Source organism: Lactuca sativa, chromosome 6, assembly GCF_002870075.4.
Source record: "Lactuca sativa cultivar Salinas chromosome 6, Lsat_Salinas_v11, whole genome shotgun sequence".
Taxonomy (NCBI): domain Eukaryota; kingdom Viridiplantae; phylum Streptophyta; class Magnoliopsida; order Asterales; family Asteraceae; genus Lactuca; species Lactuca sativa.
In genome coordinates, this window is record NC_056628.2 from 169,844,129 (window position 1) to 169,866,244 (window position 22,116).

Sequence of the window (22,116 nt, forward strand, 5' to 3'; positions counted from 1 at the left end):
AACATATAACCAAAACTTAGATGACACATGAGCCTTAACTTTTATTTGACTCTTATTAGTTGAAAATTGTCACTTTAGCAGGTCTAAACTTTTTATTTTATTGCAAGTTTGGTCCAATGTTTTAACCTCTGTCAGATTCCTCGTTAACATAGATTCGACCAATCAAAGTAAGTGTATTTTTGTCGTTCCCTATTTCTATGTCAGATTCCCGGTTAACATAGATTTGACCAATCAAAATAAGTGTATTTTTGTCGTTCCCTATTTCTAAAACGAACATGGGCCATTGTAAAAGGTTTCAATAAAGAAAAGTAATTGAAATAAAGTCAAACTTCATCAAAAGAAAAGTCATCCTTGAATTCAAATTCGGGTATCCGTTATGCATTTCTTTTCTTTTCTTTATTTTCCAGGAAGAAAAAAAATAGTGTTACATATGTTATCAGTCTTTCTTGATGGTATGCTCCATTTGATTTGGTAAATTTGTCTCGGGATATATCTTCAAAATCTTTATATGTGTTGTTATAGGATTTGGTAAATTTGTCTCGGGATATATCTTCAAAATCTTTATATGTCTCATATTTATTTTCTCATGTTTGGGTTTTGTATTTGATAAAAAATATCATTTAATAGTAGTATATTTGAATTGATCAAGATGATGATGTCAACCTATGTTTCTTGAATTAAGATCACTTATCCACAACTTAACTTAGAGCATGGAGAAAACATGGAAGAAAGTAACTTGTATTGGGTAGTTATAATAGAAATCTAAGATTTCATCTACAAATCTTGAAATATGTTTTTAGATTTATGTAACTATGGGTTCAAGTCAAAAAGAAAAAATAATCAATGATGAATATTTTGAATTATGTACAATCGACAAACACATATTGACGCCGCTGATTTCGACCACAAAGAACAAATAGTCAAGGAATTAAGAGTGAAATTTGTATATACTCTTGTTAAATATTAAAATATCAAACCTGTTCGAGCTAATTTAAAAATATCACATTTACTCTTTTTAAACTGTGAAAATATCAAATTTTATCAATTCTCTTTTTTTTAATATAATGATTTAAATCCTTAGTTTTATCAATAGACTATTATATCCTCTTATAAATCTAAGTTTAAAATATCATTCATACTCTTTATAAACTTTCAAAGTATTCTATTTACCCTAATTATCAATTTAATCAATTTTAATAAGTTGTAAACATTCTTTCATCTTCAACATCCGAAACCGAAAAGCAACACAGAGTAATCTTATATAATCATTCATCTTGAATGTCAAAAACTAGAAAAGCTACAAACCACAAAGTTTTAGTATTATTTCCAATTTTTAGTTTTTCATTTATAAACTTAATTAAACCAACTATTTTAGTTTTTTAAAACATCTGTTCTAGTAGGTGTAAATGTAGTCATCAAGGTTGTGAAGATCGGGATCATATGTAGGATCATTTTTGGGTTTACAAGATCGGGATCGGGTGTAACACTCAAGTTTGGTAAGTTTTGCATTTAAGCCTCTTTATCAAAAAGTTTGCATTTGTGTCCTTACGCTAGTACGCGGGGCTTACTAGGTGGTACGCATAACGTACTAGCCTAAGGTCTTGATCGCAGATCTCATCCACGTACGTTGGGCGTACATGGAGTACACATGGCGTACATAAGCCAGAGTGAAACCCTAATTTTTAGGGTTTGCACCCTATTTAAACCTTATGATAGCCTCATTTGGTCATGTTTAGCAGCCTCCACCTTCCTTTGTCCTGAAAACGAAACCCTGGTGTATTTTTATGAGTTTTGAGGATTAAAGAGTGTTTGTTGGTGGTTTGTGAAGGAGAAGAATAAGAGGACCATTTGGAGAGGTGTCTTGAGCTTGAAGATCTGGGTTCAGCTCATCATTTGCAAGCTTTTGAGGTAAAAAGCTTACACTTTTGTGTTCTTCTATGTTAGATCTAGTTCTTGGAACATTTGTGCATCTTTTGAGTCCTTTGTATTAAAGGAGAGATTTTGATCTACTACGGAGGCTATGGATGTTAGATCTTAGCTAATTTTAGTCCCCAAGTTCATAAAAATGCAAGCTTTATGGTGTATCTTGAACCATGCATGTGTTAAGAGCTTTGTTAAGCTCTTTTTGAGCTTTTGACCCCCATTAAGCCATGCATATGTGTAAAGTTGCCAACTTTACATGAGAAGTGGTCGTATAGAATCAGACTGAGAGTTTGGCTTGAAGTCTTAATGGATTAAGTGGTTAATGGAGTGAGGTGGCCAACCGGGGAGTAAGTGGGGCGTACCAAGCTAGTACATTGCACGTACTAGCCCCAGAGGGTGTATGCTAAGTGTACAAGCTGAGTACGCCCCACGTACTCACCAGATGGGCTTTTTGGGCTTGTGTTCTCGGTTTGGTCCATAGGTTGGGTTTTCTTCATTTAGGCCTTGTTGGGTCATTAGACTTTTGATTTGGGCTTTTGGTTAGTGTCTTGGGTTCTTTGGATTTTAGGACCATGATGGGCTTGGGCCTAATTTAGAAGATTTGGCATGTTTGGGCCTTGGGTTGCCAAATAGAATTTGGGCCTTCATAGTAGATTGAATTGGGCCTTGGTCTTAGGCCAAGTTAGATAAAGGGTAAAATAGTCTTTTACCCTGATGATGAGCCCAATTTATTAGACTAATGGTTGTGGATTGGGATCCAATTATTAATTGGATGTTATTAGTATTGATAGTGTGGGGATTTTATCGGACCAGCAGACAGAAAGTGACTCAGTATATTGAGGTGAGTTTGATCACTGTGTTTAGTGGGTCGAAGGCACCAATGTCGGTGCATGGTTCATTATTTTAGGATGCTAGATGTCTAAGTGACTATTTCATGTGTTATGTGTTGGTATATATACCGAGCGGGGCTCGATGTCGAGCGGGGCTCGATGTCGAGCGAGGCTCGATGATTGTATTGTATGTTATTGTCTTTGTGATCATCGCATGTGTTAGTATGATTATATCTTTATATGTTTATATGTGTAACGGGAGGGGCCGATGTCAGGCAAGGCCCAATGATTGACATATTTATAAGTCGAGCGAGGCCCGAGGCTGGGTGGAACCCGATGGTTGGTGAGGCCCGATGAAGGGCGGGGGCCCATTATGTGTTTATTATGTATGATATGTTGTATTGCGGGGAACTCACTAAGATTTGTGTTTATGGTTTTCAGTTTATGTTTCAGCTACTTCAGGTTCGAAAGGGAAGAGCCCGGGATGATTATAGAGCACACACCACCTCATTTCGCATTTTGTGATTTGCTCTCATATTTTATGATGTAGTGATACACTTTGATCCACACTGGTTGTATGACAATGTTTTCGATTACCGTTTTATTAATTAAAAAATGAAAAAATTTGGATCTTATTTTTGGGGCGTTACATTGGGATCCTAAGATCCAACAAGAAAACATAGTTATAACTTATAAGGTCAAAAACATGAAAAATATCTAAAATATTTAGTTTTTCGTTTGAAACCTATGAAAACTTCAAAGCATTAATCATAGCAAAAAAAGGTAAACAATAAAACGGTATAAAGTAAAAAAGTTGTAAAGTGTTAAGTTCGATTTTTTTATAATTTTTATATTTTTTGTTTTTTTCTTATTTTTTCAAAAAAAAATAGAGGGAGGGTGGATCGGATCGGATCCCGATTCTACAATCCTACGAACTTACTTCCGATCCTACTTCTTATACAATCCAACTCGTTTTTCATACCTAGGATTGTACGGTCCTATGATAAGATTGCGATTTTAACAACCTTGGTAGTCATACTTAATTAGTGTAGATTATTCATACACATATCCCATATAAAACAAAATCAACCATTAGATTGAAAATGGAATTACGTTGTTTTTGTTTCTTAAAAAATAGTTAAAAGATAAAATTAGGCATTTGTGATTTGTTCTGCAATCTTGATTCTTCACATTAAAACTAGTGTTTTAAAAACCAGTTTGAACTGACGGACGGACCGAGAACCGGAGATGAGAACGGTTTAACAACGACCAGTTTTGAAACGACCCAAAAATACGACCCAAAAATTTCGTTTTTAATACCATCAAAACTATAATCAGAGTATCATATAAATAAACCATGCGTGATATGTCCCAAAAGATAACAAAGTACTGTGCGGAAAATGTAACATGCTATATCCAAAACAACAACTAGATCAAATCCAAACTAAAGTTGAAACGGTGGTGTGTGCGATGCCGTCATCCAGAGCTCTTCCCTTTGCTTGCGGAAGTACCTGAAACCCAAACTGAAACTGTAAGCACGAAGCTTAGTGAGCTCCCCCAACTTACCACATACCATACAACAACATATAAACACATATTGGGCCTTGCCCACTGCATCGGGCCGGGGCCCGGAAACTGCATCGGACCGAAGTCCGGAACTGACTGGGACCTTGTCCCCTGCATCGGACCGAAGTCCGGAACTAACTGCATCGGACCGAAGTCCGGAACTAACTGCATCGGACCGAAGTCCGGAACTAACTGCATCGGACCGAAGTCCGGAACTGACTGGGACCGTGTCCCCTGCATCGGACCGAGGTCCGGGACTGACTGCGCATAGCATAGCATATCATAACAATTTATACTGCATACTGCATCGGGCCGTGGCCCGGAACATAAACACATACACATAGCACATAAAACATGTCTGAACCACGAAGGCATCAAACATACTAACTACTACATCGGACCGAAGTCCGGAAACTACTATTAACTGGACGGGCCGGCATTGTGGCCTTAGACCCGTCCCTACGGGAAGAAAACTCACCTCGTAAGCTAGCGGATGAGTGTGCGGCTCGGAAAGCTAACGGCTGCTGCTCCTGAATCTCCTCGGCTACAAATCCATAAACACACTCAATCAATCACTAGCACTACACTCAGGGTAAAATGACTCTTTTACCCTTGGTCAACGTTGACTTACTCAGGGCTGACTCGCCGAGTCGGGATATCCGACTCGCCGAGTCCTAGACTCTCCGCTTAACTCTTACATGCTGTTACTCGTCGAGTGTGGCATCGACTCGACGAGTACCCTCTGGATCCAAGAACTCAGATGATCTTCATCCGACTCGCCGAGTCAGATGAACAGACTCGACGAGTTGTTCTTGATCCTCAAGAAGATTGCCTTGGACTCGCCGAGTTGTATGAACAAACTCGCCGAGTCCCTCCATCACTGAGTCCACTCTTAACTCGCTGAGTCCACTCCCTAACTCACCTCGTCCACTCGACACTGAAGGAACTGAAGAACTCGGGACTCGCGACCGGACTCGTCGAGTCGTTCTTCCGACTCGCCGAGTCGCCGCCATGCAACACATTTTTACTCGATTTCTCTTAAATCCAACACATGAAAATGATAGATCTGGGTCCATTAAGCTGTTTTACCACGTAAAGTTTCCAACTTTACGTGCACAACTACATGATTGAGGGAAATAAGACTAAAATATGCACAATAAGGGTAGATCCATGGCTAACATGCAATGTAACCCCAAAAAGGCAGTGGATCTGGACTCTACAACACCCCAACACTCAGATCTAAAGATATTTCGGCTTAACAACACATTCAAGCAAGCATAAAGCTTGGAACAAGCATCAAATAGCCCTTAAAAGAGCTCTAATGGAAGTTTAAGCATGAAACCAGAAGAGAACTCCGAAAATACCTCAATAAGTTCACACTTGATCTTGGATCTTGGCACTAGAACTCGTTCCCTTGCTTCCTTCTTCTTCTCCTTCTTCACCCCTTCACAAAATGGAACAAGATCACTTATAAGCTCACAAGAGGAAGGTTTAGGGTTTCTCACAGTGCTCTCAGGGGAAAGTGATGAGATGGAGGCTATAATGGGGTTTAAATAGTGAGCAACCCGGGGAGTTAGGGTTTCACCCAGACGGACGGACTCGCCGAGTCCAGGATATGGACTCGCCGAGTCGCTGGCTCCCGCGTGCACAAGATGCGCGACCCGACTCGGCGAGTCAGGCTAGAACTCGCCGAGTTCCTCTTGAAAACTTAGCCCAAAACAAATTAATTAACATACCGGAAACGGGTCGTTACAATTCTCCCCCACTTGTTTCAGACTTCGTCCTCGAAGTCTGCTACGGCTGGATCTGCGAATAACTCCGGGTAGTGCGTTCTCATTTCTTCTTCAGCCTCCCATGTCCACTCAGACCCCTTCCGATGCTGCCACTGCACCTTTACCAGCTGAATTACCTTGTTCCTCAAGGTCTTGGTCTTCCGTTCCAAAATTGCTATCGGCTTCTCGATATAATTCAAGCCGCTATCGACCTGGATATCCTCCAAGGGGACGACCGCTGTCTCGTCCACTAGACACTTCCTCAACTGCGACACGTGGAAGGTGTTGTGTATCAAACTGAGCTCCTCAGGAAGATCTAACCGGTAAGCAACCCGACCCACCCGGGCCAAAACCCTGAAAGGACCAATAAATCTGGGGCCCAATTTGCCCCTCTTCCGGAACCTGATGACACCTTTCCAAGGTGAGACTTTCAGAAGAACCATGTCTCCTACCTGGAACTCCAAGTCTGAACGCCTCTTGTCGGCGTAGCTCTTCTGCCGACTCTGCGCAGTCTGCAGTCTACTACGGACCTGCTGGATCAGTTCCGTCGTCTTGAGCACCACTTCAGTGCTCCCCATAACCCGCTGACCGACCTCGCCCCAGCAAATCGGGGTCCTGCACTTCCTGCCATATAACATCTCAAAAGGAGGTCGATCAATGCTCGCATGATAGCTGTTGTTATACGAGAATTCCGCTAAGGGAAGATACGTATCCCAACAGCCCCCAAAATCCAGAACACATGCCCTAAGCATGTCCTCGAGAGTCTGAATCGTCCTCTCGCTCTGCCCGTCAGTCTGAGGATGAAAAGCGGTGCTGAAATGGAGACGAGTACCCATCTCGTCGTGAAACCGATTCCAGAATCTGGACGTGAAGCGAACATCTCGGTCCGACACTACCGATACCGGCACTCCATGACGTGCCACAATCTCTCGCACATAGATATCGGCTAACCTCTCCGCCGATATGCTCTCCTGGATCGGAATAAAATGGGCACTCTTCGTCAACCGATCCACCACTACCCATATCGAATCTACTCCACGCGCGGTCCTGGGAAGTTTGGTGATAAAATCCATGGTGATGTCCTCCCATTTCCACACGGGAATATCCAACGGCTGCATCTTGCCGTGAGGTCTTTGGTGCTCCGCCTTGACCTTCCGGCAGGTCAAGCACCTCTCAACGTACCAAGCGACGTCCCGCTTCATGCAGGGCCACCAATAATCAGGTCGAAGATCTCGATACATCTTCGTCGCCCCTGGATGGATAGAAAACCGAGACTTATGAGCCTCGTCCATCAATACTTGCCGTACCCCACCCCAGTACGGTACCCACACCCTACCATGAAGCGTCATCAAACCCCGACTGTCGTAGTCGAACGAAGCTACTCGGCCCACTATCCTCTCGCACCTCTGCCTCTCCTCCTTGAGACCCTCCAACTGAGCCTCCTTGATCCGCTCCAACAAAGGAGTGATCACCGTCATCCTCATGCACAAATCCCTGATAGGGGCCGCCGACGCCTTACGGCTTAGGGCATCGGCCACCACGTTGGCCTTCCCTGGATGATACAGGATCTCACAGTCATAGTCCTTCAGCACGTCCAACCATCTCCTCTGTCTCATATTCAAACTAGGCTGATCCATAAGGTATCGCAAACTCTTGTGGTCCGTGTAGATAGTACAGCGGACCCCATACAGATAATGTCTCCAAATCTTGAGGGCAAATACAACTGCCCCCAGCTCCAAGTCGTGGGTAGGATAATTAGCCTCGTGAGGCCTCAACTGTCTCGAAGCATAAGCCACCACATGGCCTCGCTGCATCAACACTGCTCCCATACCTGTGATCGAAGCATCACAATAGACCACGAAATCCTCAACACCCTCTGGCAAGGTAAGGATCGGAGCCTCGCACAATCTCTGCCTGAGAGTCTCGAACGCCGCCTGCTGCTCAGGCCCCCAACGAAAAACTACCGACTTCTTGGTTAGTCGGGTGAGCGGCACTGCTATCTTGGAGAAATCCTGAATAAACCTCCGATAATACCCTGCCAATCCTAGGAAGCTCCGAATCTCAGATGGAGACCTCGGGACCTCCCACTGCATCACGGCCTCAATCTTGGCCGGGTCAACCAAAATACCTTTCTGATTAACGAGATGCCCAAGAAACTGCACCTCGCGTAACCAGAACTCGCACTTGGAGAACTTAGCGAACAGTCTCTCCCTCCTCAAAGTCTCCAACACCTCCCGCAGGTGCTCCTCGTGCTGTCCCTGCGTCTTGGAATACACCAAGATGTCATCGATGAACACTATCACTGACCGATCCAGCATCGGTCTGCACACGCGGTTCATGAGATCCATGAACGCGGCTGGGGCATTGGTGAGCCCAAATGGCATCACCACAAACTCATAATGACCATACCGGGTCCTGAAAGCAGTCTTCTGAACATCCTCATCCCTGACCCTCATCTGGTGGTAACCGGAGCGTAGGTCGATCTTGGAGAACCAAGACGCTCCCTGGAGCTGATCAAACAAGTCATCTATCCTCGGAAGTGGGTAACGGTTCTTCACCGTTACCTTGTTCAACTCCCGGTAATCAATACACATCCGATGCGACCCGTCTTTCTTCCTCACAAATAAGATCGGCGCTCCCCAAGGCGAACTGCTCGGTCTAATGAAACCCTTGTCTAACAGCTCCTGAAGCTGTGTAGACAACTCCTGCATCTCAGGGGGAGCAAGTCGATATGGTGCTTTGGCTATCGGAGCCGCACCAGGAACTAGGTCGATCCTGAACTCAACCTGCCTCTCAGGAGGTATCCCCGGCAAATCCTCGGGAAACACATCCGGGTAATCTCGAACAATAGGAACATCATCGATCGTCGTCTTGCCCTTATCCCGGGCATCCAAGACATAGGCTACATAACCGGCGCAACCCTGTTGAACGTAGCGCCTCGCCCTAGCGGCAGAGCAGAAAGTCAATCCTCGCTGGGGCCTCTCGCCCTGAACCACTATCTCTCCCCCACTGGGAGTGCGAACCCTCACTAGCTGAAGCTCACAATCAATCACCGCCCCATTGGGGCTTAGCCAATCCATTCCCACAATAACTTTATTCCCGCGCAGGGGAATCGGAACCAAATCCACTGAAAACTGCTCCTCAAATATCTGAAGGGAACACCCTCTATATACTTTGTCGACCCTCACGGTCCTATCATCTGCTATCTCAACCTCTAACGGACAATCCAGTTCCCTCGGAGCTCTGCTAAATCTCTTGCTAAGCGCAAGCGATACAAATGATCGGGTGGCCCCCGAGTCAAACAATACCAAAGCAGGGATGCCGTTCACCGAGAACGACCCTAAATAAAGCGTACCATCAAATAATATTCAAACGATATATTAATAATTAAAAGATGAAAGAAAAGTACATACCCGTCACCACATCAGGAGTCGCTCGCGCCTCCTCTGCTGTCATCTGGAATGCCCTGCTCTTCGCCACCGGCGCATCAGCTCGGCCCTGACGGTCATCCGTGATCCTCAAAGTAGCAGGGGCGGGTGCATGCACCTTCCCTGCTGCAGCTAAACTGGGACACTGGGACCTTTTGTGTCCCCTCTGATTGCACTGAAAGCAAATCAGATCTGATGCTGTAACCGTAGTGGCAGGGACCGTACAATCCCTACTCATGTGCCCGGTCCGACCGCACTTGTAGCAGCCGGAACTCCCTGCCCTGCACGCCCCCCTCGTGCAACCTTCCACACTTGCCACATCGACCGTGGCTCTGCTGACCCCTGGACCTGTGATCTGAAACCTTGGGCTTTTTGCCCACACTGCCTGCACCCGAAACCGCCTCCGGTTTCCTCTTCCTCTCCATCTCGAGATCAATCTCCCTCTCTCTGGCTCTAGCAATCATGTCGTCCAGCGTTTTGCAACTGGACCGGCTCACAAACATACGAATGTCGCTCCGCAACATCTCGTGATAACGGGCCTTCTTCATCTCCTCGTCTGCTGCATACTGAGGAACAAGAAGGGCCCGCTCCCTGAACTTGGCGGTGATCTCCGCCACTGTCTCGGTAGTCTGGGTAAGATCCTGGAACTCCCTGGCTAACTGTTGCACCTCAATGACCGGTGCGAACTCCGCTCTGAATCTGGTAGAGAAATCAACCCAGGTCATGGCATCCAATGCCGCATCATCCCCGATGGTATGTCCTACCTCCTCCCACCAGTCACGTGCCCTGCCCTTCAGGAGACAGGACGCCAATCTGACCTTGTCCCCCTCGGGACATCTGCTAGTGCGGAATGCGTTGGCCACATCCGCCAACCACCTGGTACTCGCTATGGGGTCCCGTGCCCCGTGATAGTCAGGAGCCCCGCATGCCCTGAACTCCCTGAAAGTGAGTGTGCGCGACCCCATCACGGCCGCCATCTCAGTACGGAAGGTACTCAGTCTCTCATCCATCATCTCCAAAATGCCCTCCTTGATCGAACCGAAGATCACAGGCGTCTGCTCAAGTATGATGCGAGTAATCTCAGAAGAAAGGAACTCTCTGGTCTGCTCATCGATCTGTCCGACCTCCGGGTCGGATCCCGATCCTGATCCTCCTCCGGCATCTGAACTGCCGGCTGCTGGCCTCGGGCGCAAAACTACCATTCTGAAACACAACATAACACATCAGAACACTGGAATATTTCAAGGGGTCATGAAACGACTACTAGCTTCCTGGTTTAATCTTGGCCTTCCTTGATTCGAGTACGGATCCTCTGCTTCCAGTAGTATGGGCCCCTACTACCTTCCACATCTATCCGTACTTTCCTCAAGAACCGCCTTGACTTCCCCAAGTCACTTCTACCGCTGCTATCCTCTGCTACTCTCGTCCTAGGCTTGCCCTAGGGAAACTCGAGCTCAATACGACTGGTCCTCAGCTGCTGTAGGTCTCCTCGCACTGCCAGTTAGCCATCACCTGAACACCATCACATGTGATGAGGATCGGATAATCCTTCAAGTAAAAGATCCGTCCCTACAACGGTTGGACTCAAACAAGAGCTGCGCAGTAGGGCCAGTTCCAGCACTCTGAGATTATTCAAACCTGATTACATGTGGTGTGACGTGTTCACCTAATGGCTAACTCCCATTACTCGGAATCCCACTAAGCACTAAGCAAGCAGCATTCGGACAAGGGAAACAAACTCACGCAAGCTATTCTTATAACAAGAAACTGCACTAGCATAGGATGCTAAGCTCATACTATCAGGCATAACCTAAACAGGCTATCCTACTGCTGTCTACTCAATTCTAGCATGCAATATTCATAGAGCTGTAACACATAAGCAGGCACATAAGGCGTTCTCCTACACCCTTAGTCCTATTCTAGCATGCTGTTCTACTAAACTGAAATTGAACAAATACTTGTATGGGTAATTTGGGAGTACTTACTTGAGCTCGGTTGACCGCATGCACACACCTTTTTCTTAAAACAATTCTTTTCCTTCTAAGTGTTTTCAAAATTCTTTTGTAAAAACATTTTATTGAAAATCTTTTATTTCCCTTTAGTTTGATTTCAGATACACCCGAGAGTGTATCCGAATCCCTCAAACCAGGGCTCTGATACCAACTTGAAACGACCCAAAAATACGACCCAAAAATTTCGTTTTTAATACCATCAAAACTATAATCAGAGTATCATATAAATAAACCATGCGTGATATGTCCCAAAAGATAACAAAGTACTGTGCGGAAAATGTAACATGCTATATCCAAAACAACAACTAGATCAAATCCAAACTAAAGCTGAAACGGTGGTGTGTGCGATGCCGTCATCCAGAGCTCTTCCCTTTGCTTGCGGAAGTACCTGAAACCCAAACTGAAACTGTAAGCACGAAGCTTAGTGAGCTCCCCCAACTTACCACATACCATACAACAACATATAAACACATATTGGGCCTTGCCCACTGCATCGGGCCGGGGCCCGGAAACTGCATCGGACCGAAGTCCGGAACTGACTGGGACCTTGTCCCCTGCATCGGACCGAAGTCCGGAACTAACTGCATCGGACCGAAGTCCGGAACTAACTGCATCGGACCGAAGTCCGGAACTAACTGCATCGGACCGAAGTCCGGAACTGACTGGGACCGTGTCCCCTGCATCGGACCGAGGTCCGGGACTGACTGCGCATAGCATAGCATATCATAACAATTTATACTGCATACTGCATCGGGCCGTGGCCCGGAACATAAACACATACACATAGCACATAAAACATGTCTGAACCACGAAGGCATCAAACATACTAACTACTACATCGGACCGAAGTCCGGAAACTACTATTAACTGGACGGGCCGGCATTGTGGCCTTAGACCCGTCCCTACGGGAAGAAAACTCACCTCGTAAGCTAGCGGATGAGTGTGCGGCTCGGAAAGCTAACGGCTGCTGCTCCTGAATCTCCTCGGCTACAAATCCATAAACACACTCAATCAATCACTAGCACTACACTCAGGGTAAAATGACTCTTTTACCCTTGGTCAACGTTGACTTACTCAGGGCTGACTCGCCGAGTCGGGATATCCGACTCGCCGAGTCCTAGACTCTCCGCTTAACTCTTACATGCTGTTACTCGTCGAGTGTGGCATCGACTCGACGAGTACCCTCTGGATCCAAGAACTCAGATGATCTTCATCCGACTCGCCGAGTCAGATGAACAGACTCGACGAGTTGTTCTTGATCCTCAAGAAGATTGCCTTGGACTCGCCGAGTTGTATGAACAAACTCGCCGAGTCCCTCCATCACTGAGTCCACTCTTAACTCGCTGAGTCCACTCCCTAACTCACCTCGTCCACTCGACACTGAAGGAACTGAAGAACTCGGGACTCGCGACCGGACTCGTCGAGTCGTTCTTCCGACTCGCCGAGTCGCCGCCATGCAACACATTTTTACTCGATTTCTCTTAAATCCAACACATGAAAATGATAGATCTGGGTCCATTAAGCTGTTTTACCACGTAAAGTTTCCAACTTTACGTGCACAACTACATGATTGAGGGAAATAAGACTAAAATATGCACAATAAGGGTAGATCCATGGCTAACATGCAATGTAACCCCAAAAAGGCAGTGGATCTGGACTCTACAACACCCCAACACTCAGATCTAAAGATATTTCGGCTTAACAACACATTCAAGCAAGCATAAAGCTTGGAACAAGCATCAAATAGCCCTTAAAAGAGCTCTAATGGAAGTTTAAGCATGAAACCAGAAGAGAACTCCGAAAATACCTCAATAAGTTCACACTTGATCTTGGATCTTGGCACTAGAACTCGTTCCCTTGCTTCCTTCTTCTTCTCCTTCTTCACCCCTTCACAAAATGGAACAAGATCACTTATAAGCTCACAAGAGGAAGGTTTAGGGTTTCTCACAGTGCTCTCAGGGGAAAGTGACGAGATGGAGGCTATAATGGGGTTTAAATAGTGAGCAACCCGGGGAGTTAGGGTTTCACCCAGACGGACGGACTCGCCGAGTCCAGGATATGGACTCGCCGAGTCGCCGGCTCCCGCGTGCACAAGATGCGCGACCCGACTCGGCGAGTCAGGCTAGAACTCGCCGAGTTCCTCTTGAAAACTTAGCCCAAAACAAATTAATTAACATACCGGAAACGGGTCGTTACAAGTTTAATGCGACGTTATAGATCGTATTAAATCAAACAGTTTCTTCAAAAACCAGGTTGAGGCGGTGTGATAGAAGTGGTAAAAGACCATTTTAATAGGTTTGTTGGACTTGAATATTTATATTTCATTTAGTCCATTTAAAAAACGGTTCATTTCCAAAGGAAAATGAATAAATCGATTGAAGTTATCCGGAGTGTACACAACTCAAGGTCAACACATGTCACTTATAGACCGATGGTCAAACCAGTTGAACATGGAATCGATCATTAAGCCAGTTTTTAAAACATTACTTAAAACCAATGTTTCTAGATTATTTGGCGAAGTTCATCTCGTTTAACACTGATAATCATTTTGTGTCTGTCATCTCCTACAATGTCGTCGATATCGCTCGTCATCTCCAAGGATATCATCGTCCTCTAATTTTATGAAATTGGTGTGGATGTAGAATCTTACGGTACACATGATTGTTTTTTCCTTTGCATAATGCATTGAATTTTTTACGACTTCTCATTGTGTAAAATATGACAAAATAAATACATGTGTACACTGTAGCAACAATACCAATAATAATTCGAATTTATCATGCATTCTATTATTCACCATTGAATTTACAAAACCATATACCAGTCATAGTCATGTTACTATGCATTTCATCGAACATATGGTGGACGCACCAAATGCGAACGAACATTCCAACCATAATCATTGACACCCACTGCAACCATAAACACTATGTGATGGATCATTTTTATCTTCTTTCTAGACATTCCTTTTGCCACTGACATCCACCTTGACTTCTTTCTTGATCCTTGGAAGATTGACCTTAAACATATGGGCTTCTGGGTTTCCATCCACTCCACATGTGTGTTTACAAAAGTTGAGGTTTATCTTTAGACATCAAACGTAGATGAAGTCAAGAAATATTTGAAATGGGACCAGATGTTTGAATAAGAATGGATTAAAAATGCTTCAAAGAATCCCCACAATTTAAAAGAGAGGTACTAAGATCAATCTATATTTTCTTATAATTATAATGATTTAAAAATAAATAAATGAATAAACGTTTTATAAATTGATTTGGACAGATATGATATTTTGAAAGTCTACAAAACATATATATATATATATATATATATATATATATATGTGTGTGTGTGTGTGTGTGTGAGGAATGATAATTTGAGAACTCATAGTTTCCCGAGAACCCGATGACTAAAAGTGGAGTGTTGGATTGAAAAAAAAAAGGATCGCCAAGATGCATTGTGGCATTTTTGTAAATAAATAGAAACTTGTATGGGTGGGGGTATCTTAACTTAAAAGTGCAAGGGTATTATAGGGAGCACAAATTTTGCTCTGTCCTAATGAAAATGTATGTATGTATCGGCTTCCATCATCTTCGTAGCGCCCGTTTATCGCATCGTCATACCAACCGCCTCCATCTACAAATTAGAATCGATATCTCACCTTCTGTTTCGACGTGAATGCTATGGCCGATCTCTTTCCACCAAATCAATCTAGTTTGGCGAATTCATTATCCATTACAGCAATTAGAAGCAACCGTAAATCAGCTCAGGTTCGTCTTTTAATCCTCAATTAGAATCCAATGCCTCATGTTGATTGTGTTTCTTGAGGCTATTTTGAAATCGTTGATTGTCTTTTGGTTATCTATTTATAATTTATTAATGGACCTTTGTATTTTTTATTGCTTGTATTCCTTTGCTATCACATAAATCTCCATCTTCATCGCATTCCATAACTTACCGCAACGATGGCGGTGTCAATCTTCGATCACCTGCCGAATCACGACGGTTCCGTTTTAGGGTTTCACCGCTGAGTGATCCTTGCCAATCGCCAGAATTTCTATGTTAATCTCGGTTTAGCTATTCTCACGACATGACTTGTCTCTCCTCTTCTATACAAATTCCAATTACGACATCTACAAGTAATATTTAATCCTCTGTTGACTCGAATTTCATCAATTTCTTTCGAATATACTCTGATTGTTCTCTATTTTGTAATCACTTAGACGATATCACCTTGGTTGTTGTTCTTCCTCATCAGAATCAAAAACTAAAAACTCATCTGATTTGTTGGTCATTGGTTTTAAAATTAAGGTATTTCATATGAATTACATGATTAATATGTAAATCGAATGTAATTTAGATATGAATCACATGTAAATTACAAGTGAATGACATATGAATTACATGATTCACATGTAAATCACATTTAATTTACATATGACTCACATGTAAATCACAAGTGAATCACATATGAATTACATGATTCACATGTAATTCACATATGAATCACATGTAATTCACATGTAAATCACAAGTGAATCACATATGAATTACATCTAATTTACATGTAAATCACAAGTGAATCGCATATGAATTACATGTGATTCACATGTAAATCACATGTAAATCACAAGTGAATCACATATGAATTACATGATTTACATGTGATTCACATATGAATCACATGTAATTCACACATGAATCATATATGAGTTACATGTGATTCAAATGTAAATCACAAGTGAATCTTAAAAGATACAATCACACGTGAATCTTACATGAAATAATCACAAGTGAATCTTACATGATTTATATGTATGTTTTTTGTGAATGTTCTTGCATTAATCAAAAAAAATATTTTCTTGTAGATTTGGAAGAATATTAGGAAAATTTTGAAAATGTGAAAAGTGAGAATTGATGAAAATATAGAAATCTTGACACGACGACTTGAAAGCGCTTTGAAATTTTATAACATTTTTTGTTTTTTTATATTTTATTTTGTATCGGATAAAATACTTGTAGTATTGTGTTTATAGATTAGTAAGTAAAAATTGGTTTTTTTATGATTGATTTACAATTATCATAGTATAAGAAATATGTATACATGCACTTAAAAAAAAATATGCACATATGCTCCTAAAACATTAATTTTTTTGGTTAAAAAAATATTGTTTTTTTTAATATTCCAGTTTTTTTTAATTTACTAAGTTTTAGAAATTTCCCGTTTTTTAAAAATAAATGTTGTTTTGTTGCGAGAACGTTTTAGAACATTTTTTATTACGAGAACATTTTAGAACAAACTTTGACCACACAATTTTTTTAATTAAAATTATCATATAATATTAATATAAACCAAAAAATAAGTAAAAAAAATATAAAAACCCCACTAACCAACACCACTTGTAACACCCCGAGTTAAGAAGTGCAAGTTCAGGGATCTTAGTGTAAATGAGGAAGATCGACTCGGCGAGTCGATGGATAGACTCGGCGAGTCGAATCGCGATTATGGTCAGGTGTTAAGTCACCGACTCGGCGAGGCGGCGGATGGACTCGCGAAGTTGGTGCTGAAGGAAGAAAACCCTAATCTGGGGGTTGTGCTCTATATAAATCACCTTATAACCCACTCCAGCCTCTTTTGCACTCCCTTTGACATCCAGAAGCTTTCCCCATCGATTTCAAACCCTAATTTGAGAGTGAGAAGGATCTAAGTGTGTTTTGGAGCTTGGAGAAGAAGGATACTTGAAGCAAGGGTTGGTGGAATCATAGAGGAGCGAAGTGGATCTGATTTCCTTGCTTGTTGGCATCATATTGAAGGTAAAAAGTTGTTTCCTTGACCTTGTTGTGCTTAGATTGTTCATGGATGAAGTTTAGGGCCAAATTGTCATATATGAGTCTCTTTTTGAGTATTGGGCTCAGATATGTGGTTGGTACTACAAATCTAGATTGGTCTTGATTCGTGAACCTGGGAAGTGATAGCCTTGGGGCTTGATTGAGAGTGTCCTTGCATTAAACCTCCATTTTAGTTTGATTAGAGCTTTGTTGAGCCTTGCATGCATGTAAAGTTGGAAACTTTACGTGTGAATCTGGCCCTAGGAGCCCAGATCTATGTATTGGAAGCAATGGAATGGCCTGTGATCGTCTGAATGAAGATATTACGTATGAACTCGGTGAGTCTGGGAGATGACTCGGTGAGTCGGGCTTGATATCAGTCTTGAGTCGCATAGTAACTCGGCAAGTCACATGGGTGGACTTGGCGAGTTGTATGAAGATGGGCAGGAACTCGACGAGTAGGAAGAACAACTCGGTGAGTCTGTTCAATGTTGCTTTGGACTCGGCGAGTCTGGTCGTGGAGTCCTAACCTTTTCTGGTTGAACGGTGAATCGGCCAGTTGAGGGATGACTCGGTGAGTTGAGTGTGGAGGGTTTCAGAGTTGTTGGACTCAGCGAGTTGAGTCGCGATATGGGAGTTTCTGAGTATAGGGACTCGGCGAGTAGGGTCACTCAGGAAGGTTGACTTTGACTGAGGACTTTGACCTTGACCAAGAGTTGACAAGTTGACTTCCAAGGGTATTTTGGTAATTATTGATATTTATTGAGTTCAGTCTTTTGGTATTGATCAGTGGTGGAGTTCGTGTCGGAGGTTGGAGCAGCGTGATCTTATTTCTGCAGATGGGCTTTGCGAGGTGAGTTATCATCACTATATCGACAGGGTCTAAGGCACCAAGGACGGCTCTTTATCGGATGGAAATTCGGGTAGTTGTTATGTTATTGCTTTGCTATATGTTTGCATCCTAGTAGTTAGGATGGTATATGTTAGAGACCTGGTTAAGGTCGGAATCCTGGTATATAGGATGATGTTATGTTAGTGACCGGTTAGGTCGGTATCCTGGTTAGAGTGTGCTATATATGTGATCTGCTAGATCGGTTTATTAGTGATGAATTGCTATATGATTATATGTTTATGTGCACATGGTTGTTTGACTGGGGTTGGGTTGAGGCGGGTCTTGCTATGTGTTGTAGGCCAACATACCCAGGGCGGACCGGATATCCCAAAGGCCCAGCGAGCGGTCCGGATAGGTTGTAGGCCCCACGAGGGCGGACCAGACGTGCCGAGGCTCGGAGAGTGGACCAGGCCGACTGAAGGCCCGGCACGGGCGGACCAGTCAGATTGTAGACTCAGAGAGTAGACCAGGTAGGTTGAAGGCCCGGTGCGGGCGGACCAACCACACTGCAGACTCGATGTATGTTGCTAGACTCAGATGGTGGACCAGGTGGACTGAAGACCCGGTGCGGCGGACCAATCACACAGTAGACCCGAAGTGCATGGTTGTTCTGTTTATGATATGATATGTTATGTGTATGGTATATGTGGTTGGTATTTTGGGGGTAACTCACTAAGCTTTCGGGCTTACAGTTTTAAGTGTATTGTTTCAGGTACTTCAGGAGATCATGGCAAGGCGAAGGTGTGATCGTACCGTTCCTCGTGTTTTCTGTATTTATGATGTGGTTCTGGGAAATACTCTGATAATAAATGAATTGAAAACCTTTTTGTAATGAATTAATGAATATGGGTTGTTTTTGAAAACTTTAAATTGGTTGAAAATTTTTGGACGTTACACCACTCACCACCCAAACAATACCATCCACCACCACCACCCGTCACCGCCACCTACATCCACCACCCACGAAAACTACCACCTAACATCATCACCACCATCCGCCACCGCCAACCATAACCATCCACCACCACCGCCACAACCACCACCCACCTATCACCATCATCCACCTCCACTACCCATCACTACCACCCACCCAACATTATGATCACCACATGAAACTACCACCACCCACCACCCATCACTGCCACCCGCCACCAACACCCATCGGCACCAACCACCACCACGTGCCACCATCATCCCCACCCACCACCCACCAAAACTATCACACACTACAACCATCACCCACCCACCTCTATCACCCATCACTACCACCTAGCCACTACCCACCATTATGACCACCACCCGCCACTACCACCAACCACCACTCACTACCCATCACCACCACCCATCATCACCACCCACCACCATCATCCATCACCACCGACCACCACTATCCATCACTACCACTCATCACCACCGACCACCACCACCCGCCATCATTACCCCCACCCACTAAAACCACCTCGCACCACCACACACCCACCTCCACCACTCATCTCTACCACCCACCCACTACCCACCATTATGACTACCACCTGTCACTACAACCACCCACCACCCATCACTACCATTCGCATCCACCACATATCATCACCACCCGCCTCCACGACCCACCACCTCCACCACCCACCACTCCTACTACCACCACCACCCACCACTATCACCCATCACCATTACCTGTCACCATCACCTCCACCCACCACCCCTCAAAACCACCGACCACCACACACATTCACCATCCATCACAACGACCCACCACCACTAACCCACCTATCACCCACCAAAACTACCATACACCATTACCACTCCCACCACCAACGACCACCGCCCAACCACCATCACCCGTTTCCACCACCAAACATTACTACACACCACCACCTCCCGTGATTAGATGTATATAATCACATATAATTATGTGTATTTAATCATATATGATTTATATGGTGTGACATCCCCAAAATCACGGCCAGAAAAGACCGGTTTGTTTATGCTTTGTTTAAAAATCAGAGTTACATTTTAAATGAAAGTGTTGCGGAATTTGTCCCAAAACAAAAATATGATAAAGATTTATCAAAAGCATTTCCATAGAAATGTATTTCATTAAAAGACTCGGGATGTCATGTTCGTACAGATCAAAAGCATAAACAGTACAATATAAGCCTTACTACATTATTTCATATCTACAGGCCTATATCCGTAATCCCTCGTCCAAAACATCACACCTATGCTCATGCGCCACTACCTGTAATACATAAAACTGAGTGGGTCAGGCTTGGGAGCCTGGTGAGCACATAGGGTTTTCAACCCACAATAAATAAGTTTATTAATTTCATCGATCAACAATAACCCGATTACCCGTTCCCGTTATCCTCACTTTACGTCCCTAAACACCTATCATAAGGGACCTAGCCTAAGGATCATCATTGGGACGGACACTACTGCTAAGGGGATTCCTCAGCAATAAATGTCCTAAAGGCAACCATGTGGGGGATGGAGTACACCGGTGAACATATCCTTCACAAACACCTACAGGTTGCGAGCCTGCTAGTGTTCCACTGGACTGTCTAGAAGAGTCCGTGGTCGTCATCCATACTCCGCTAGATGACAGAATCAACAACATCAACATCGAGGCCTCTCATCATTTTATCACACATCACCTATTGCATCTACCCATGTTTTACCCCAACATTTTCGTAGATATAAAATACATATACAGTTTAAATCATTGAAAACATGTATAACAACGTTCATCTAGCATAGATAGCAAGTATTCAGATAATATGCACACATAGCACGTAATTTATATAAAATACTTCATATCTATGTGTAAGTTGAAAGTAACTATGCACTCACTTGTTAATGTGATGATTCCAAAATCGGGCAGTGCTTGCTTCTAACGATTCTATTTTCCTTCGACGAAACCTAGCATTATTATCGCTAAATTTTAGTCTAATATTTACCGTGACCAACTATTAGTCTTAGTATTATTATTATTATATAAGTGTTAAACAATATTTTCCAACCACTATGTACAGACAGGGGCCAGACATAAAACACCGGAGGGCAGGACCATTTTGGCATATAGCACTTCTGAAATCCAACAACCCTATGCGGCCCTTTAAACCAGATTCCCCGTACCGTGAGTAGTTAAAAAAAATATATTATAACGACACTTATATAAGTTATAATAATAGCTCAAATATTTATTATAAGTTCATAATAACAATACTAATTTTAAATATAAGCTATATTAAAATAAGGTAAGCATAACTTACTTACAAGGGGGGTTTTAGCTAGGAGTCGGGCTCTGCAGGGGCAGAACTTCGTCGCTGAATCTTTCTAAGAAAGATTCGTGCAGCGCTTCAGCGCTCACCTTACTATACTAAGCTACAGAAAGAGAAGTCGAATCACGAGGGACCGAAATGCTCGGGGGATAAGGAGAGAAAGACTCTTGAATCAAGAGAATGGTGCAAGAAATATGAGAGCCCAAGGCTCTTATTTATACTAATTGAATTTTTAAAAACTACCCTCCATAATTACTTAATGACATTTTAGTTATATAAACAACTAAACACCCCTCTATAATACTATTATAAATGGATTTAATGATATTTGTACTAAGCTAATGTCGAAAGAACTCAACATTAGTCTTATAATGACCGCATCGTCGATACCTTTCTAATGATATATACATATGTATATATATGTGTACGTATACATGATTTATACTTTATTTTAATACGTAAATATGCTATTATAATTTGTAACTCGTTCATACGAACTCCGTTTTTGACGTTCTTTATATCCACGCGTAGGTGAAGACGTACTCTACAACTTTCGTTTAGACTCCGTCAGCTAATTTTGACT